Source organism: Strix uralensis, chromosome 2 (genome assembly GCF_047716275.1).
Source record: "Strix uralensis isolate ZFMK-TIS-50842 chromosome 2, bStrUra1, whole genome shotgun sequence".
Classification (NCBI taxonomy): Eukaryota; Metazoa; Chordata; class Aves; order Strigiformes; family Strigidae; genus Strix; species Strix uralensis.
Genome location: NC_133973.1, coordinates 21,004,509 through 21,016,540, shown reverse-complemented (window position 1 = coordinate 21,016,540; position 12,032 = coordinate 21,004,509). Strand labels below are relative to the sequence as shown.

General features: G+C 38.3%; 1 protein-coding gene across 5 annotated transcripts in view; it reads left to right on the top strand.

The window, feature by feature from the left end:
* The window catches only part of CADM2 (cell adhesion molecule 2), a 691,822-nt gene that overhangs the window by 586,792 nt on the left and 92,998 nt on the right, over positions 1-12,032 (top strand). The gene's annotated exons all lie outside the window — the stretch shown is intronic.

The window sequence follows — 12,032 nt, the reverse complement described above, 5'->3', positions numbered from 1 at the left end:
TGGTATAGAAAACCCCTTGAAGCCTGTCTTCATTAAGTGTCTATAGAGGACTGGTCTTTTACTTTGTCATTTATTTTAGTTTTCAGGAAGAATTCCAGCTGTGAGGTTTGGGTTTTTTTTCTGTCAGGTATATCAACCTGAAAGGAGTGCAGGCTTAATCAGTCACTGTTTACATCATTGAATTGATGATAGAAAACATTTCATGAAAATCTTCCTACATCAACTAGCCTCAGAGAAAATACACCGAACTTTCTGGATGCTTTGGCTGTCATTTATAGGGGAATTTGAAGTTTAATGATATGTGCAAGTTGGCTGCCTGTTTCTACTAGAATTTGAAAATATGTAGCCTGCTTTAAAAATATAAATGTGATTTACTTGGAAATTATCATCTCTTCCATCAGTATTTTTAAAAGTCAGATCTGCAGAGATTAATTCTTGCACAGAATCTACTATTTAAATAGACTTCACTCTTTAAAAAAATATCTTCTCAGATGAGCTGTTATATATTTACCCATAAAGGTACATAAATAGTCCAATTGCTTAATATTAAGTTAACATGAATCAAGTTTCTTAAATATTGACCTCCTGCTCAAAAGATTAATATATAGTGTTATATGGAGTGGTGTCACACAGCTTTAGAATGGTCTTGAAAATAACAGTGCAATAATATTTTGGTTCTAGAACAGGTACAAATTACATGCCAAAAATTGTGTCTCTTAAGGCTGAATTTCTCCCTGGTGTAACTTCAGTGAATTTATGGAATAGCTTAATGTAGGAACCTGAAGTCAGATTTAGGTCAAGTCAGGCATTTTAAGTCTAAAATTTCTATATTGAAAAGCTCTTCTGAGTTTAGTCTGGCATCATTTAAACTCCGTAAGTACTTTTATTTTTTGTATTATATGCCTGTATCATTTTAAAGCAACTCCTCCATCCAATTCTTTACTAGGCTGAGCAACTCAGCATCTAGTTCATGCTTCTACCCTGCTTGAGACCAGAACACTGGGGATCCATCCAATTAGTCGCAGGTGGTGCTCAGTGCAACTGGTCTTCTGTGTATCTCTGTATTGCTGAAGTAGTATGTTTCTGAGACAGGTAGCTCTGTAGGTAACTCACAAAAATCAGTTGCAAGCCATCTCCTGCAACTTGAATAGACTTGAGGAGAAGAAATTATCCATTTACCTAATATAATGCCTTTGAGCATTCCCCTAGGTATCAGGAGGTACAAAGTCTGTTTCCCCATTATTTTCGAGTTCAGCAGAAGATGTGCAAGTGCTTAATTTTAGGAAAGAGATCAGCCCTGATTGCCCTGAGTGCGCTGTTGGCTAGGTGATACTCAGTGTTCCCTATCTCAGTGTTTTCCTCATGACTTAAGAGGTGACAGCTACATGCCAAGTGCTCTGTTTGGCATATAGACTTCAGGCATCCTAGCCCCAGGTGCCTGATTTTCACTATTCATCTAATGTTCAATCTGGAGATAAAGATTAGAAGTAAGGCACTCGTTATCTATTTTTATATTTGTAATTGCCTGTTGTTTGGTGGGGGTGGGGGTCGGGGTGGAGTTTGGCCCTTCACATTTGCAGTCTTTTTTGAAGGCAGTAAAAAACTACAGAAGCGGTATGTTTGAGTTTGACATACACAATATTTTTGATTTGATACATGTAATCTTGTAGATAGTCTTTATATGTTACCATTCGGAGACGTTAAAACTTAATAATGAAAAAGGAGCTTTAGTTGAGGTGTTTACTGATTTTTTATTTTTTTTTTAATCCTTAATGGATTCAATTGCAAACCTTACATGTGGTTTTGAACGGGCAGCCAAATAAAAACTCCACACCACAGAATTATCAAGGCAGGGCACCTGTATGTGATAGCCTTCAGGGCACAAATATTTTGCCAATAAATGCACCTCTAATTGTCCATGCCATAAGAACTGCCAACATCAGCTGCTCCGTATTGCTTCATTAGGTCAGTCTTTCACGGCACAGAGCCAGTAATAAATAGGCATCCTCCTGGGAGTAGTTTGCAGTTGCTTAGCATGAGAAACAGTAATGTCATGCTCCCAACCTACATTATGATTACCTTCTAGCTTGTAGAGAGAGAGAAATTGGAGAGGTCCACAGAGCCCATATATGTCAGTGTCACAAGATAAGCGATGAACTGTGGGCTTCATGGAGAGCTCAGAGCCAACCATGGTCCTTCATAGCCATTTACACACCATGGGTTAATTTCTATACACTGTCAACTTTATGTCACAGTTACAACAGTCTTGTTTCCTGTAGGCAGCAGTGAATCACACCAGTAAATGAACACTTACTTATAGGTACATTTCTCTTGTATCTCAGAGCAATTTTCACAAGCTTCAAAATGACACTCAAGATGAAAATGGAGAAAGAATGAAGCCAGGCTATGGCTGTGGTGACATTCATGATACTGATAGCTGCTGCAGAGTAATTCTTTCCCAAAAGGGAAAAGCAGAACGAGGCTAAAGCTAGAACATACTTAGTCCATCTCATCACCAAGCCCCTCTTTGCAGGGATTCTGTCCCTTAAACCATGTGCATCATGGATACCCAGATACTGTGTTTCAAATCTACAACACAGTCCAAAGGAAAAGTCCTACCTAATTTACTGTCTTGTAGCAGGGAATGGGAGAGAAGCCTTGCTCAGACCAACACTTCTGCGAAATCAGCTGATCTCTGCATTTCCTGCTGAAACAGCATCCACCAGAGATACAGCGGAGAGATGAGGAACAACTGTTTACTAGGTCCTGGTTTCATAGTTTAGGGTATAAGATTTGGTTTGACCAGTCAATGGCCAGCACTTTGAACAAGAGAAAAAAATGTCCCCAGACACTTGGATGCGTGCAGCATTGATTGTCGTAATGTGTGAGATGGGCTGGAATTATCCCAGACTCTGAGGTTGCTAGTTGCTATGAATAGGTTTATGTCACCTCACATTTGTGGTCTTGCTGCAAAGATACCAGTGTGGAACAGGAAACCTGAGAGTGGGCTAGGGGGGAGAGAAGTTGGGGGGTTGAGAGAGCGGGTGGAGAGGAAGATGGAAATGTGGGTGAGCCATTTTGAATGATCCAGTGAGGCAACATGAGAGGGTGTAAGACAGGATGCACAAATTCTGTAACGGTGCGGTTTTACCTCCCACTGTGAGGATGAGGATAGCTCTGACTCTGGCCATCACTCTGTGCTTCTTGCTATTAGCGGAATTACTTTGGAGGCAGGAGCTATTCTTCTGGGTAAGCACTGTATTGCTGCTATAGAAGTGTGATGATACCAACAAAAACAGCAGGCCAGGTTCCCTGCCTGTTCTGTGGTGGTTTTGCAGAGGCAGGCCATGTGGAGGACTAATAAGGTGTCACAGATTGTTATAGACTCTGCCACCATTCCCTCTAGAGAATGTGTTGTGGCTGGTGCAGCTTCAAGCAGAGGTAGGCTGCCTGAGAGGTGCTGGGGAGGTTACTGCAAGAGCCATCAGTCCTTGGGTTTGCCCCCAGGGGCTCTGACAGGACATGTGTCATGACACCAATCCCACATGATGGGATGATATACTGGCTACAGTGTTGAGGGGATGGTGAGGTGAGGCGGCTTCCTCATACACTGCCTTCCAAAAGACTGCCTCTTCCTTCCATATACAGTTCTGGCTAAATTTATTGCCTGTAGGACCCGGTATCAAAGCTTGAGTATTCTGTAAAAAAATCAAGTTACACTTATGGATACAGACGTCTGGATTTGATGATGTTCTGATCCAGTTTGTGTAGCACTTGGAGCATCAGTTATGAACAACAGTGGGAGGCTGGTATTTGGAATATTATATGCATAACTATATGACATTTTAAATTAAAAATTTCTGTTGATGGAAAGGAAAAAAGAGGAAATATATTCATCAGTTTACCACAGAGATTGTTTTTAAACAGACCTTATAAATATAAATCACTATAGAAACATACCCTATTATCTGTAATATTTTAAGGGAACTTAAGAGATAGCATTTGTGAGGATTGTTGTCTGATTGATCAATGCCCAGTTGGTAGACCAAATTTAAGAGTTTTCTTTTGGAAAAACTCTAGTAGGTGTGTTTGTGTCAGCTTAGTCTTTTCTTATGCAAGACTCAGTTGCCAGTTTGTTCACCCTATTGACAATTTTAATAATATTGACATCCAGGGTTTTTTTTAAACTGTAGTTAAAAAAATATTTAGCTATTTCTCTGCATAGCTTAGGTCAAGACACCCTGTAGTTGACATCACTATTCCATAGCATTCCTCTTTTGGAGATACTACTGTATAGTTCTAAATCAAATTGAAGCTAATATCTTGTCTTTTCAATCCTTAGAGCTATTTTGTCTTTTCCAGTATTTTTGGCTGGATCCCTGGACAGTTGTCAGGCTATCACAGTTTAGTAAACGAACTTGCCTAATATGTCTGTAAGATGTCAGTGGCTCTTTTTAATTTATTTCTTTTTTAGCATAATGAGGTTTTACCTAGAGTTTGTTTGTTTTCCAAAGAAGGAAATGTAATTAAGCTTCAGAAATTGTAGACATCCTTTTTATGAACTCATATATAATGTCTAGACTTTTCTGAAGTCATATTGCCTGACAATATTTTGAATATTTTAAAATAAACAAAAAACAGCAGTAAAAGATAAAAAACAAAGAACAAAATGATCATTTACAGTCATTTGTGCTTACAAAGGACTTTAAAAGCCAATGTTTTCTTATTGCAAGTTGTAGCTTCCACACACTGTTGTCTTAACAATATAGTCTAGTGACTCAAAACTGATCCAAAAGTGAACTCAAAAACTGCCACATAATGAAAGAAATGTTCAATATTTAATATTCTTAGTCAGCGCTCTCACCAAAGCATTCATGAAATATGGGGGGGGGGGTTTAAGTCAGTGTCTTTTCAGCAGAAAGGACGTCAAAATGTAATGGAATAATTAGGGCACAGGAAACAAAGAGAGAGTTGACTGTCTCCTGTGTGCTTTAGAGAAATGTCTTTCCATTCCATGCAGCTCAGGGGAATCATAGTATAGTTAGTTGACTAATGTAAAGTGAATATTTGGCCTTGTTTGAAATAAATAGGAAAGATTTTTATTTCAGAACACTAATATATGTGCCCTTCATTAGAATAACATTACTCATAAGGTCATGAAAAAGTTATAGAGAAAAGCACAATCAGTAATAAACTAATTTTATGTGTACCCAGTAATGTATAGTCAAATAAACATTTTAATAACAGAAAAATTGATTAATTCTAATAATGGGGGTACACCAAATAATTAAGCTTGCACTGTAAAGCTATTGTAAACTATATGTATGGTATCAACACAGAAAGTTTTGTCTTTTCTAGTATCTATTTAAAGACTCCCTTGAGTGAGACAAATATTTTGCAAAGGCTGATGGAAACAAATACTAATGATAACAGAGAAATATACACCACCATTCTTTCTGTGACCCCAGCAAGTGGCTGTTTCATTTGAGAAGGACCTGACAGAGCTCTAGATGAAAAGGGAAAATTAAGTGAAGAGTTAACTAGGATTCAGTCACCTGAAAGCAGTGGAGCCTGGACTCATACTGGTGCATATTTAGCCTACTGTCAGCCAGGACCCCCAGGTACTTCTTAGCTTAGGTGGTGGATTTTGCACCTGTCTGCTGAATTTCCCTGCCTCCCATGAGGGATGTGTTGGCTTGTTCCTCCAGCCTGTGGAGGCCCTTCTGAACAGTCAACTTCTTCTCAAGTATACTTGGCACAGCCAAAGTTTGGTGTAAACAACCAGCTTAATGAGAGCACATTCCACTACCTCAGCCAGGTCTTTGATATTAAACAGTTAAACAGGACGGGACCCAGGACAGACTTCTGAAGAAGTCTGCTTGTAACCAACCACCAGGTAGAGTGTGCCTTCAACCCAATCAATGGTACAGACAATTTTTCACCCACTGAGTAGTACACACATCCAGGACAATGGTAACATCCCAGTCTAGATACAAAGAATACCATCAGAGACAGTGAACAAAGACTTGCTAAAGTCAAGATAGACAACATACACTGTCTTCTTCATCTATAGATCCTGTCATTTCTTCAGAGTTTTCACATTTGGTAGTTAGAAAATTATAGAAACATTTGTTTCATGAATCATTTTGTAATAGGCTCAAGGATAAAATGTATTCTAAAGAAAAGAGTAGAAAACCTCTTCCTTCCTCTGAATAATTATCTTAGTTCAAACTAACTAACTTCAGTAATCAAGGACAAGAAGAAATGTTTCTATAAGTATGTGAGCAGCAAAAGAAAGACCAGGGAGAGCCTCCATCCCCTGCTAGACATGGGAGGAAACATGGTAACAAGTGATGAGGAAAAGGCTGAGGTGCTTAATGCCTTCTTTGCCTCAGTCTTTAATAGCAAGAGTAGCTGTATTGAGGGAATCCAGCCTCCTCAGCCAGAAGACAGAGACTGGGAGAACACCCCCCCCACAGTCCAGGAGGAGACAGTCAGTGACCTACTGCATCACATAGACACACACAAGTCTATGGGACCAGATGGGATACACCTGAGGGTGATGAAGGAGCTGGCTGGGGTGCTCGCCAAGCCGCTTTCCATCATTTACCAGCAGTCCTGGCTGACCGGGGAGGTCCCGACAGATTGGAAATTGGCCAATGTGACACTCATGAGTCTCTTTAACCAAGTAATAAGCCATAGGACAAGAGATAATGGCCTCAAGTTGCGCCAGTGAAGGTTTAGACTAGATATTAGGAAGTATTTCTTTACAGAACGGGTTGTTGGGTGTTGGAATGGGCTGCCCAGGGAGGTGGTGGAGTCCCCATCCCTGGAGGTGTTTAAGAGTTGGGTAGACATAGCACTGAGGGATATGGTGTAGTTGGGAACTGTTAATGTTGGGTTGATGGTTGGACTGGATGATCTTCAAGGTCTTTTCCAACCTAGACGATTCTGTGATTCTGTGATTCTGTAACTCAAAGCGGAAAGACCTCTGAACCTAAGGAAGGTATTTTGAGAAAAGCTAGAAGAGACACATTTGGATTTCCTTTTTTTCATTATATGGTGAAAAACATAATAATACTTTGCTTCCTGAAAACTGTGGCATTATGGGCAGGATATAGACTTTGAAGAGGACCACTGGTTCCTCTTCATGAGGAATGATCTGTATGACTCAAGTCTTATTTGATGCATGCTCTCAGAACACAGAATTAAAATAATTTCTTCATAGGTTTCTTCCCCCTAGTATCTGAGAACTTGGCAAATATTTAAATATTTGTTTTTGTCACACCTGTGGACAATTAGGGTATTCAGTTGCCTCAAATTTACAGCTGGGAGCTGAAGCAGGAAAAAAAAAGCTAAGATCAAAATTGACAAATAGATCACGTATATTTTATGTCTAACATTGAATACAGTCCCCATTTTCCCAAGAGTGTTTGACGTGACATAGTATCCCACTCAGAAGATAGCTCATCATTGGTTTGAATCGTATCAGTGAGTTCTTAGCCCATCTACAAATCTGTGCTCAAGAGTCTGATATGAGAAACTAGTGGAGAAAATTGTGGAAACCCACTTGACATTCAGCTGTTAACATTTTGGTGTAAGTAGTTTGCCAATATTGCTTTGAAAATACATCATAATGGCAGTTTTAGATTCTGAATCATTAGTCTAACAGCCAGCTTTTTGTCCATGTATAATTCTTTCTTACTTTGACATGATACACTTCCCAGCTTCTCTAGCAGGTGAGATGGAAGTTCTCTAAGAAATTATCTCATTTTCTGCATAAATTTTATTCACTGCAGAATATTATCTGGATTGTGCCATGAATACCTAGCAGCCTAGAAAGGAATGCTAGTATCAACTCTGCCTGTATGAATTATCATAATGAATCTGGAAAAGCATGCATATTTCTGTGTTTACAAATCACCTTGCAGAATGAATCCACAGCCCAAGCTGGATGTTCAGGCAATATCAATAAATATTCATTTGGAAAATTGGATGAATTTGTCCATATCCAGGATGAAATACTGTTCTAGTAAAATATGAATGTGGTATCAAAGTATTTATCCCTTAAGCTTCATACATATTTGTTCATAAGAAATCCTGAATTTTAAGAGTCAATTGCCAGGTTTCTCTGGAAAGGACCACCTACAACTGAAATCAAGTAGGTGAAAAGACAGAAGGGAAGTTAGGTACTGGAGTTCCACTGTTTTATATTTAGATCTGGACAATCTTTGTCTTATCAAAAAGGTGGATGGTTTTGGATTTTGTCATAACTGCTACATATTTAACAAACTGGGATTCTCCCTGGTGTCCTTCACCTTGATTCCACAACTAGCATTGACCTCTAATACCTCTCCATAACTGAAGTTTCTTTTTTTAACAGATTTATCCTTTCTGAGAACTCTGTGAGTTTACAGTTAAGTTTCCAGGGGCACGTGTCACACGCAGTTTTGGGCAAGATTCTGTAAATTTATTCTTGAATAAATGCTTACATATATAGGACAAAGTATTCTATCTGTGGGTGTAGACTTCAACAAAGGTAAGAACCCCTCCTCGCAGTTCTCAGCCCTGTGCTTCCTGTCACTGGGGAAGAGCTCTCAGGATAGCTCAGTTTCTCCTCTTCCTGTCTTTTGCGTTGCTCTCTGTTCCATTCCAAGTTGTCTTTCTTTGAATTTAGCTTCTTCAGCAATTAGATAAAGCCTGTCTGTTACAGATACAGTAGGTACCTCTGTCCTGTCTCTCTCTTCTGCCTTATTCTAGTTTCTTGAAAAGTTTTTTCTTTGTCTTTGTTTAAACAGTACTTTTGCATCTTTGTATCCTATTTAGGCTCTCTCTATATTCTTTTTTGTTTAGAGAAGTCTGAACTTCCATTTCTCCAAAAGGAACTGATTATATTTGAGTAGGTGATTATTAACTTAAAAACAACCTACTGTTAACTTGATCTGATGGGATATAATCCATGTCGACTAATGTTAATCATTCCATATCCCATGGTTATTGTCAACAACAGAGAAAAGTCTTACCAGCAATCAGACTTGTAAGATAAGCATCTAGATTCTCCACCCACATAGGCAGCAATGTATATATAAAGAAAGCTTTATCAGTAATAAACACTACATTTAAAGCTCTTTCAGTCAGGAAGGTATAGAGAAAATGTATTATGTGCAACATAAAATGATCACGTAGCATGTGACAGAAGTTTTGTAGATTGGAATATACATAACTGTTAATAATGGTGAACCTTTTCAGTATCCAAATTCCATGCCCAGTTTATTTTTAAACCAATTCTAGTTAATAGTCACTGATGCCAGCCCAAATCTCTGTTGAAGCCAAACTTGGCAACATTTGCCAGTACTTTGCCATCGTTGCTGTAATTACTTTCTTTGGATAGTTGACCAATTTTTAAATTATTGTCATTTTGAAAGGAGTTCATCCTAATGATATCTCCTGCCTTGATTTAGGAGGCATCTGTTATATGCTATGTTGAATGAGTGCTCATTTTCAGTAAAATGTTCTAAAATCTTATGAATAATATCACATGAATTGTGGAAAAAAATCTGCCTAGTGAAACTTCGCAGATAGGTAGTTAGTCTGTGCAAACGAAAGTCCATTATTTTAAAGGATTATGTAAATATTCAGCTTGTAACCTTCTACACCAATATTTCACTGACATTTCACCTCCACTCTGGAATTATGCTGTGATGTAGTAGATAACATATTAAGAAGCAGGTAACATTTTTGCTGAGATACAGGATGTATATTTAATAGATTAAATTTCAGTTTGTGTTAAAAATCCTGGCCGTCTGGGAGGTTGTATCTTCTTTTTGCAGCTGGGACCTTCTATGCTTTTTTTTTTTTTTTTTTTCCCCCTCAGTATTTTGCAGGGAGTAGGGAAATTGGTGTTTTAAAAAGTGTGACACAAAAAGAAACAGGTGGGAGCATTAGTGCCTGTCTGAAAATTACACTTTACAATAAAGCCTCCTGCAGTGCTTAAGAACTTCCCCTTTATTGTTCTGTAAAATGATCACATTGCCTAATAGGCTCAATTCAATAATTGCTTTTCCTCTTTTTAAGTGTCCCTTTTCTGCAGTGTTTACACATAAAATGGTGCAGAAAGTACAGTGTGAAAAACAACTAAATGCAGGATTTTTAGTGCTCATTAAATCCATTTTGCATGTGTATGCCTTTTGAAATAATTCCTTTCCTTGCTCTCAGGTGGGAACACATTCTAACATAAAAAAGGCTCATGGAATAGATTAATAGATAAAATTGAAATACAGCATGGGTAATTCTACTGAGTACTGGACTGGAAGCTAAAACAAGAAAAAAAAAATTTGGGAGAGGGTATGATGCTCAGCCTTTTAGATACTTCAGTTTCTATAGATAAGGGATTAGCTACACTTACAGGTAAAATCACAGCAGTCTTGAATCAACCATTAGCAGTAGAACACAAGATGACATGTTAGTATAACTCCTTCAGTGCAAATCATGCTAATGATATTTGCTCTGTTATACAATTACAGAAACAAAATTTGTTTCCTGTATAGCAGATGTGATCCAGAACACCAAGTGTCATGGAGAACACCAGCTCATTGCATATCTGCATTTTGACCCCACATTTATAGCAGCATAGTACCCTGAGAACACATACATGCTGTAAGCTAGCAGGGTAAAACACCATCCTTCTAAAGGAAGTGTGCATTTAAAGAACGGCGTAAGGAGGACACCTTAAAATCAAATTAGGATTTCACTTTTTTTTTTTTTTTAATTTCTTCTTTGTATTTGGTGTCCTTTCATTCAAAAACTCACATCTCCTGTTCTGAAGACATAACCTCTTTTTATGAAGTTGGCCACTGATTTTGGAATTGCTACTTTTTCCCCTACTGAGAATAGTTTGTACTGTTCTTTTCTCCACTGTTACTTTACCTTTTTCGGTTCATTATTTTCAATACAAAAATGAATTTTATTTTTTACCCTTCCCTAGCTTTCTGGGACTATTTTAGATTTTTTTTTTTTTCTTAAATTACAATTACCCGGGGTTTTTTCCTATTTTTAAAGCACCCAAAACAGGCAGAAGCAGGTTTCTGTGACTTGGTCTATTATACATCAATTCTGTACATTTACTATGATCTCAAGCTCTTTGTGTGCAAAACTCAAGCTCAGAGTGTAACCTTTTTTGAAATCATTGAATTGCTATGGAGGTGTAGGTATTGGCCTGTTCACCAGTCATTGCAAAGCTGAGGGTCGTGTATGATTAATGTGCGAATGAAGTGCAGAAAACAAACACTAGAAGAAAGGGTTAGTCAACAAGATCATATGTAACCTTCTGCCTGATAGTCCTTTTCCAGACTTATAAATTCTCAGTCCATCTGCAAATTTTAAGAGGGGTTACGAATGGAGTGAATATGGGAGGATAACAATACAGTTGTGTCTGTTGGCATACTTCTGGAATGGCTGTCTTGTATGTGAAGGGTGAAGCCACAAGTGAGTTGCGTTGGTATTTTTTCAAGTGAGCTCTGAAGCCTGTTGCTGCAGCGTTCCTACTTTATACTACACTAGTACTCATACTGCACTTGCACCAGAGACACCCATTCAGTAAATCCAGTGCTTGCTTACATCATTTTCTGAAACTGTATTGGCAATTTTCCTTTCCTCACAAAACTGAGACTCATAGTCCCTATTGGCAGCAGTTCTGTTTGCTACAGGACAACCCAAGAGAACTGATTTGAAAGGTGATGAAATTGATCCACTGCACAGCAAAGAGATTTTGCCCCATCACTGAATAGGCAGTGAGACCTCTTCAGAAATCCATTGAATTTCCCAGTGTTGCGTGCATATATTATTGGTCTTTTTTCATGGTTTTTTGGAAGAAGCTCTTAGCTCTCTATTCCCTAGAGTTACTGCTGGGAAAAATCACTTGATACAGTTGTTCTCAGTTGCTCTGAGAGAGTACTAATATGACATATATTTTGACAAATATGCCAAATGGGTGGCATGTTTACAAAATATGTGGTATTTGTATGGATGGAAGG